The following is a 10,330-nucleotide window of genomic DNA, read 5'->3' as shown; positions in this document are numbered from 1 at the left end:
GGAGTGCCATATTTTAAGACTTCAATTTAAATAAAGTTTTGCCCACTAACCTCAAGTAAAGAAAATTGTGTTCTTTGCCATAGGAAATGACTCTGCCCTTAACTAGAATGTTAATTATCATTATTTCTTATATTCCAGGAATATGTTCTACCATTTCAGACAACTACTGAAATATTTTCCTAATAAGTCCTATAAGAACATACTGTAGTAATAATAAAGTAAACGAGATTCTGTTTCAGTGTTATGGCTATATTTTGTAATTTTACCTTCCTGGATTATCTCTGATTTAAACATTCTTTTTAAACAAATGTTAATTTTTACAAATAAGAAAAAAATAGGAAATTGAAAAATGTACTATTCATCCTTTGAATGCAGCTGTGATATGTTTAGGAACCAGGGGAATTCTGTTTAAAGATAAGAAAGAAGATGCTGATCTATGAGTTTGGAAGTTCCTGGTTTGAATCTTACCTCTTTTAATAATTTGTCATGTGGCTTTAGGTTAACTTCAGTTGGTAAGAACAGTAGCATAGATCTATATGTAAGATTGTTTAGAACTTTTGGAAATATATTACAAGTATAATGTCTATTACTATTGCTGACATCTAGTCAGCCAGATGTTTAGACTGGATTGGCATTTTTATAGGCAGATGTTGTGGTTTGATGGTGTTAAAGGATGTGAGCTGTTCCAAGTAAAGCTGCCTTTTGCAATTGGGTGATGGTGATTTTGTCAGTGCTGATGGTCTTCAAGAGGTGTTCCAGATGTTTTGGGATTGTACCCAAGGCACCTATTACTACTTGTACTACCTTTGCTTTTTTTTGCCATAGTCATTCTACTTCTACTATTTGCACGTCTTTGTATTTTGTGATTTTCTCCAGTTCTTTCTCTTCTATTCTGCTGTCTTCAGGTATTGAAATGTCCACTATCCAGACTTTTTTGTCTTTCTTATCAGCAATTGTTAAATCTGGGGTAGTGCTTGTCTGAATTCTAAAGTCCCAGAGCACTCTAGCTTCTTCATTTTTGATTACTTTGTTTTGTGATACCACCAGTTCTTGCTTGCAGGCAAGTGGTATTTCTTGCAAATATTCCAGTGCATGATTGTTGCTACTTTGTCATGCCATTGTTTGTAGTCAGTCTGTGTGATCTTCTTGCAGCAGCTGACTAGGTGGTCCACTGTTTCTCCAGCTTCTTTGCAGAGGCGGCATTTGCTGTCTGTTGCTGTCTTCTCAATTCTGGCTTTGTATGCATTTGTTCTTAAGGCTTGGTCTAAGAATTAGCCCCTCTGTCTCTTTCTTCAACTTTCCTGCTCTTAGGCATTGCCAGGTCTTGTTGTTATCTGCTTTGCCTGCTAGGTTTTTTGTGTATTGGCCATGTAATACTTTGCCTTGCCATGTCTCTTTTCTATTCTTCATTTGGTCTTTCTTGTAGGCCAGTTTGGTCTCTTCAGTATTCAGTAAGCCTTCATGGTGTACTAGCTTCAGTACATCTTCTTCAGTGTCCTTCAGATATTCTTCCAACGCCCTCTTTTCTTCTTCAACTGTCTGCTGTACTTGCAACATTTCATGCCCACCAATGCTCCTTGGTAAGTAGAGTCTGTCAATGTCACTGCATGGATGAAGGGCATGATTCATTGTCATTATTTTTCTGGTTTTCCTATCCAGGGCTTCCAGTTCTGCTTGAATCCAGTCCACTATTCCAGCTGTGTATCTAATGTCCAGGTGTTAATTGCCTTGATGGTATTTCCTCCACTGAGTTTGGACTTTAAGATCTTCTTCACTCTCATGATGTATTGACTACTAACCTTCTTCTTGACTTCAGTGTGCTTGATGTTGTCAACTTGAAGGATGGCCAGGTATCTGTAATGATCTTCTTCATCCAGACTCTTGATGCTATTTCCATAGGGCATCTTGATTCCTTCAGTTTTCACTATTTTCCCCCTGTTGATGGTAAGGGTGGCACATTTGTCCAGTCCAAACTCCACTGCAATATCTTGGCTATTCAGACAGTGTTGAGCAGCGATTCTGTTTCAGATGGTGTTTTTCCATATAGTTTCAGATCGTCCTGTCGGGCAGAGTGATAATCACAAACACTCCTGTTTGTGCAGAGCGCAGCAAAAACTCCAGGAAGATATTAGCCATGACAGCAAACACAATGCAATGTCCATTTCTTGTTTTCCAAAGAAATCCAGTCAGAAAATATATACTAACTGGTGTTTATTGATAAAAAATGCAAAATTCCATAAAATGCAAATATCATACAATATATAAAGAAAAACACATCTTCTCATTTAATGTAGCATCCAAGACTTATTAGCAACACAAGCTTAACAAAATCTCTAGCTACAAACTCTTAGAGAAGAGGTACGCTACTTGGTACTTTGTTACAACTACGTAGCCCATAAAACCTACATAGTGGCTAACACTAAAACAACTACCAACTACTCAGAGAAGACTGAACATTTTCCTCCCCTTGTATTATAGCTCTATGCCACCCCCACTGGGTACCTAGCATACACATGCCAAAAGGTGGCAGTAAATAGCACAATACACAACACACAATAACAGGTGTTTTTCACATGATCTCTGTAGTCAAAATATTATTTGTTATTGTTGTAAAGATAACGGGATGAATCCTTTCCCATGAGAAAGAAAATCCTGACACGTCCATGTAAAGGAGGTGGACAGCCTGGCAGAAATTTTTGATGTTTGATAGCCATGGCCTGACTTGTTTAGTATTGTTGACAGAGGAATCAATGCAATGACAAACAGTAGTGGTGATAGTAAGTCTCCTTGAAAGATTCCTCTCTTGATATTAATCTCTCCCAGTCTATCATCACTGACCAGCAACTGTCTTCCATTGTGCCATTGATCTTTGAACAAAGCTTCTGATGTTTCTACTGACTCCTGTTATTTCTAGGCACTTGATTATCCAGTCATGTGACAGGGACTTGAATGCCTTCTTGTAATCTCTCCATGCTACATTCAAGTTGGTCTTTCTTCTCTTGCAGTTTTCCAAAATCATCTTGTCAGTTAGGAGCTGATCTTTTATTCCTCTGCTGTTTGGGCAGTTTCCACTCTGCTCAGGTGGAAAGAGCTTGTTTTCAACCACATGCTGTTGGACTGTGTCAGCTACAACACCAGTTAGCAATTGGAAAGTTGTTGATAAGGAGGTAATTGGTCTGTAGTTACCTGGTGCTGCCCCTTCTATTGGATCTTTCATTATCAGGTAGGTTTTGCCAGATGTTAACCAATCTTCAATTTCACTTCCTTGCAGTATGTTGTTAAACTGCTTGGCAGTGAGTGGGTGCAGGGTAGTCAGAAGTTTCCACCAAAAACCATGCAGTTCATCTTCACCTGGTGCTGGCCAATTCTTGATCTTCCTTGCTCTTTTCTCCACCATTTCTGCTGTTATTACAAGTTCTTTCATTTCAGCTTCTTTTTTATTCCTGTCCCCCTCCTTTATCCAAGCTGCATTCTTGTTGTATTTCTTTGGGTTGTCCCATAGCTGCACCAGAATTGCACTGTATCTTCTTTGTCAGGTATTGATTGGCTCATTGCAGTCTCTCCATTGATGGATTGGTAGAAACATTTCTGATTTGACTGAAATTGAAGATTCCATCTATAGTGTGCAATTCGAGCTTCATATCTGCTGATCTTCTTGGCTATGGCTGTTATTTGCTGCTTTATTATTTCCAGTGCTCCCTTGATCTTCCTTGTTTCTAGGTGATATTTCTTGATCAGGTATTTGGTCTTCTTGTTCTTCAGCTTCTTTTCTTTCATCTGTTCTAGCTTGCTTGCATCTGATCTTAGCCTGCTGATCTTATTTTCCAACCTGATCTTCCATTTTGGTGGTGCACTGTTTGGCTTTTTTTTTCTTGTTTGCTGATTTTGCATCCAGGGTATTCAGTTATAACTGCACCCATGCTGTTCATTAGTTGGTTTGTTTCTTGCAGTGAGCTGGTGCTTATATTTGATATTACAGTATTGGCACCATTTATTTATTTATTTATTTTGTATGCCGTCCATCTTCCCCAGAGGGTGACTCTGGGCAGCTCACAGTTAGAGTAAAACCTGAAAACAATTTAAAAAATAAATACCCACATTAATTACTTAAAAAGTCAGACTATATATACATACAAAAGATCCTATACATAAAAGGACTAAAAACATTCAAGATGACTGGGGGGGGGGGAGAATCAATTACCCCCACAAGCTACTTCCACTGGTGCAAGCCCCCATCTGGCCCCCAGGCCATCTGGTATAGCCAAGATTTCATACTTTTCCTGAAGGCCATGAGAGTGAGGGCACACTGCACCTCAGGTGGTAAGTTGTTCCACAGCAGAAAAGGCCCTCTTCCTAGACTCCGCCAGCTGAAATTCCTTGACTGGTGGGGTCCGCAACATGCCCCTTCTGCTGGGCCGAGTGGGGCAGGCAGTTATAATGGGTGAGACCGATCCATGAAGGGCTTTAAAGGTGATAACCAACACCTTGAATTGGACCTGGAAGCAAACTGGCAACCAATGCAGCTCGTGTAACAGAGGTGTTATATATGCCGCCCTAGGGGCGTTCAAGATTGTTCACGCTGCTGCATTTTGTGCCAGCTGTAGCTCCCGAATACTCTTCAAGGGTAGCCCCATGTAGAGTGCATTGCAGTAATCCAAACGGGAGATGACTAGGGCATGAGTGACTGTGTGGAGGGCCTCCTGATCCAGGAAGGGGTGTAACTGATGCATAACACAAAGCTGTGCAAAGGTCCTCCTAGCCACGACTGCCACCTGCTCTTTGAACAGGAGTTGTGAGTCTAGGGGGACCCCCAGATTATGCACCAGGTCTGTCTGGGGTAGCGTGACCCCATCAAGAACCAAAGATGATAAACTCCTAGATCTTGAGGCTCCCCATACCAACAGCCATTCCGTCTTACCAGGGTTCAATTGAAGCCTGTTGTCCCCCAACCTTTTAATACTTGTGCTAGCTGTTTCTTTGTAACAAGCTTCAATGCAGGCAACCTTATTCCATTTTTGTGCTGTTCTAGATGCTCAATTATTCCTTCTTTCAATTCCTCTTGTTTTTTAGTTAAAGGGCTTTGTTCTTTATAAAGAGAAGGGAGAGGAGAGGAGAGGGAGCCTGGTTTGGGAATGAAAATGATTCAATAACTATGCTGGCTTCTTCTACTGTAGACTCCCCCTAGTTTGGCTCTACCGTTTGAGCTATTTCAGGCAAGGCTTCAGTTTCTTTGCCCTGGGTAGACCTTTGCAGTTCTTCCAATTCTACTTCTCTGAATGCTTTATTTTGTATTATAAATCAACATTGATCTGCTAGCCTCTGTTCTGTTATTTCTGATTCTGGAGCTTGTTCTTTACAGAATTGGTGCATTCTTTTCATATATCCTTTTGTCACTGGATTTGATTTGTAGTAGCAGATCATTATTTTTTTGTTTTCAGTCTTTGTATATTTGCGACAGGTAAATAACTTTTCTTCCAGTAGTTCTGCAGCTGCTGGCCCTGGTTGCTCAGCCAACAATCCCAAGTCCTGTAGCCCACTTGTCACCAAATGTCCAGGAACTAGAACACCCAGCACGGTCCTTGTTGACCCGGGCAACGGCTGATCCAGTATAGGTTTCTGTAAGTTACATCTCACCATATTGCTTATGGGAGAGACACTCTTCGTCTGGCTCCTCTGACAAGACCTATCCAGAATGGTTGAACCTATGGCATAACTCTCATCCTCCTTGGAGCATGCAAGCCCCACAACCACGTCACTGGGGGTTGTTGTTGTTGTTGTTGTTATTTTATTCCTAGATACTTCTGAAAGGGGCAGAAAGTTCCATGCTGATTTCATTAAAACAGGACTTTGTGCACTACGCTAATAAGTAGACAAGCAATTAAGTAAATATCTGCAGCCAATAACCCCGTCTTTGTATCACAACATTTCAGCCTCATGTATAGAAAATATATCAGCATTTTATGTGTCTGGTTAAGTAAAGTGTAATCTACAAAGCCCTATACTAACAATTTGGTGTTTTTATTACTCCAAGTTAGCAATATAATTCTACGTATATAAGCATATTCAATTCTGTCAAATGAGATGTAATCCAAACAGTTGTCTAAACAACCGCTGCACTGTTAATCCATTGCAATCCAACCACAAAGTCCTCTGGAATTTAACTCAATTCCTCTCATTAAATTATCCTTGTAACTTCTTTTCTCCTCCCTTACATTTAAATCCATGGGGACTGATCTCCAAGGACATTCTAGTTTAGCAGCAGGAGGTCTGGAACTTTCAAACTGGATGCTTTTCCCATACCTGCTGGGTCTCCAAACTGATAAGTTGATCTGTAGGATTGATTTTGAAAAAAGTGGTTTTCTCTCTTTACCTGTCAGATCTCCAATCCTGTGAACTTATTCTGGACTCAGAGATCTGGCTTTGAAGGAGGGATCCATGCTTACTGGCGGTAGGGAGCAGGCGGGCCATTTGAAAGGATGGATAAACCCATGTCAAATGGACTCTCAAAATGCAGCAGGCAAGTCCCAGCAATATTCATCAGCTCTTGGGAGCTTCCTGACAGTGGTCTGCTGTCTCTCAAAATTAAGCAACCTGCTGTGCCAGCCTGCAGATCTGCTAATCAGCAGACCTGCATAGGGAGAGAAGTGCTTTCAGACTTACAAGATTGATGTCAGCCTTGCGAGGTAGGCCAGACAGGAAACATGGCCAGATGAGCTGCTTTATTGTAAGGTTACATTAACAGAATCTTGCCTGGGTCACTCAAATAATATTGAAATATGGATTATTTGTTTTGGCTTAGTATATGTATCTAGCCATCATTGGGTAGAATGCCCAATAGGTTCTGTGGAAATCAGCTGTCAGGTTCAGCCCAAGAAACTCAGAGGGACAATTCAGGAACAGTTCATTTACTTTATTAGCTTACACCTACTAGACAGAATCTTGCCAGACTAACTCTAACCCCCAACGACAGCAACTAAACACTCTGAATTCCTTAGGGTGGTGCCAGTCTCCTTCTCTTCACTTTCACACACTCTGGTTGAGGGCTGAGGAGATGCTTGGGATTCCTCTCCCCCTCCCTATGACCTTGGATCTCCGTGCCACGATTCTCCTCACTCATGACTTCCATCACATCAACCACTGAATCCTTTGCCATAATGGCTGGCTGAAAGAGTTGGAAAATGGCAGATCTTTCCCCTCAATAGGCAGAGATCTCTGGGTAAATTTTCTAGTCAGGCTGACAGGGATGACTGCTTAATTTTCACCTTCAATTATACACACCTCTTAACCTGCTAAACCTCTTAATCTCTGAGGAATGATGACAGCTGGGAGCCCATCTGCAATCTTTGATAGCTCTTTTACAAAGACTTTAGTAAATGTTATACTAACTCGGTTCATTAAATTAATCAGCCAGAAAACGTCCTATTTCACATATAGTGATTTGCCAAATTTCTGAATGTATGGGAATAAAAAGGTTATGTTATAATTCAGAGTTTTCACTATGGTAACACACTTGATAACCCAAATCAAATAGACCTAAGAATGAATGTCAACCATGCCAGACTAACCAAACAAGAGACAATGTAGCTTAGTACTCATATAGAAGTAAAAAAAACCCTTGATGTTACTATCAGCAACAAAGGTTTCAAGGGATGTGTTTAGCATGATTGGTTGCATTATATAAAATGTGATTACATAGTTGCGGCTGTCATCTTAATTTTTTGAGCACACCTATGGATGCCTCTACCTGAAGGACTCCTTCTTCCCATAACAGCCACCTGTGCTTTGAGCCGTTCTGCAGAAATTCTTATTGATTTGTGTTCCTTATCAAAATGTCAAACTTTTCTATTGCCAGCACCCTGGTTATGGTCTAATTTCCTTAAGGAAGTGTGCCTGGCATCAGTACAACTATCCTCTTTAGAGGCAGTTAGGATACTTTCATCTCCCAAGCATTTTAATTTGAAAAGTATTATGATGATGATGATGATGTTGTTGTTAGCTACCTCCTCATCTTATTGTTAGTATTATGCTTTGATTGTACATTTTAGTAGTTATTATATATTTCTTGTTCATCACTCCAGAATCAATTAGGGTCAAGGGCCTCCTATCAATGTTTTAAAGAAGAACATCATGCTGCTATAATGCATCATGCTGCTGACAAATTTTGGCAACATAATCTTCTGGGCTTCCAAGTTCTTCAGAAAAGAACTTGGGGACCAGATAGGATATAGGTTATAGCCTCTGAGTTCCCGTCCTGTAAGGTGATTAAATCCACATTCTAAGTGTGGGTTTGCCCAACACTTTAAGCAAAAATTAGCACCAACTACATTAGAACAGAAATAGGGGAGGCTGGAAAAGCTTGAGGGTCATCCAGTGGGCTTTAAGGCAAAATGAGGATTTGAAATTGAATTTCTCTTATTTGTAGCCCATCACTCAGAGTCCTGGTGTTTGTAAGTATCATGCCTGAATGGGAAGAAAATCATTTTATGTCACTATCAATTATGTATTACAAAATAATGGAGGTCACAAATAGTCCTACATCCCCATGTATTAATTATTCATTACAATAGGGCAACTTTTCCCATCAGATATGAAAGGACTGAGAGCCAGCTTGGTGTGGTGGTTAAGGCATCAGGCTAGAAACTGGGAGACTGTGAGTTCTAGTCCCACCTAGGCACAAAGCCAGCTGGGTGACCTTGGGCCAATCACTTTCTCTCAACCCTAGAAAGGAGGCAATGGCAAACTACTTCTGAAAAACCAAGAAAACTGCAGGGACTTGTCCAGGCAGTCTCTGAGAATTGGACATGATTGAACAGAACTTTTTTTTTTAAATGAAAGGACTGCAATTCCCAGAATTCCAAGGACCCAAGACTGGGAAAGACTGGTGAAGAGTAATACAACTCAGCTGAGAAGAGGGTTCCAAGACAGTCAGGGACAAAAAGATTATTTTTTCAGCTTGGACCTGTCACCCTTCAGGTTTGATGGGAACGAAGTTCAGAATTTGCAGTCAGTAAAGACACACTGGGAATTCTAGGAACAGAGTCCTTCCCCTTCCCATTTCCCACTTTGAGTTTTAAGATTGCCAATTATGGGTATCCGCAGTTATGAGGAACCTGAGTCTAAATCACTGTACTCTTTCTTTGAAAAAGCTGCTAACAACTACTATGAATGTTTGCAGAACCCATCAGGTCCTCAGTACTGAGATAGCCACACTCTTAGTTCATGCTCTAGTTGTGTCATTCTTGGATTATTGTAGTAGTCTGTTGGCTGGGTTACCAGAGACCTCACTCCACCTTTGATTGCCTCCAGAATGCTGATGTTCATAACATTCAGGATTTTCCTTATTTTACTGCTACAGCTAGGATCTATTCATATTAGAATAGACACCTCCAGGTTAAGAGCTTTTTCTCACGGGGATCTGATTCATTGGAATGGACTCCCATCAGGATTATACTTGGAATCCAATTACCTAAAGCTTAAAAAAAGCACTAAAAACGCTTCTTTGTCATGGGCCCCTGTGAAATTGCTTTAAAATAAACAAATTCTTAGATGTCATTTTGAATGTATAGAAGTTAATGTTATTGTATGTCACGGACCTTTTAGTTTAGGAACTCTTAATGATTTTATAATTTATTGTAATATAGTATTGTACCAATTGTTACTTTATTCTGCACTTAGATATAAGTGCATCATAAAAGTACTACTACTTATCTAGAGAGTGCCAAGTTGTGAAAGGCTGAAATAAGCTTATGTGAACTGAAATTCTATGAAAGACATAGCTTTGAGCAGTAAAAGATAAAAAGGAAGAAAAACAGCAATCCATGTGGTTCATCTCAGCCAAAAGACAGAAAAAAAATTGCCTTTTTTGCAGGAGAAGAAATGCTCTGTGGGATAGAGGCTGCTGAGATTGCAGGACTGAGGTCACAGGCAGCATAAACCATGGTTATGTAAAACATTCAAACACCAGCAATTATTTTCTTTATTTCACTAAATGAAATGTTAGCCATTCATTATTAGCAAAAGCCAGTTAAGCACAATTCAACGAGGTGATGTTACATTAAATGGAGTCCAGTGAAACATCTAATGAAATCAAAAGTAATTTAATTTCAGCACAGTCCTTGATAGAACACCTAATTTTAAGTTTATTTTAAGAATAACGTAGTGATCAAGTTTTGTTGACTGAAATTGCAATCATGGACACCTTCCTGGGAACAGCATACCCCAGGAACCACAGTGGGACACATTTTTAATAAACATGTATAGAATGTTGTGATTTTTTATCAACAGGACAATCAGAAAGGTAAAGAATACCTATATAACATTATGAATCCAG

This window comes from Python bivittatus, unplaced genomic scaffold, assembly GCF_059951505.1.
Source record: "Python bivittatus isolate LINGU-HERP-01145 unplaced genomic scaffold, Pbiv_v1 ctg000960_np1212, whole genome shotgun sequence".
Lineage (NCBI taxonomy): Eukaryota > Metazoa > Chordata > Lepidosauria > Squamata > Pythonidae > Python > Python bivittatus.
This window is presented reverse-complemented; position numbering follows the sequence as displayed.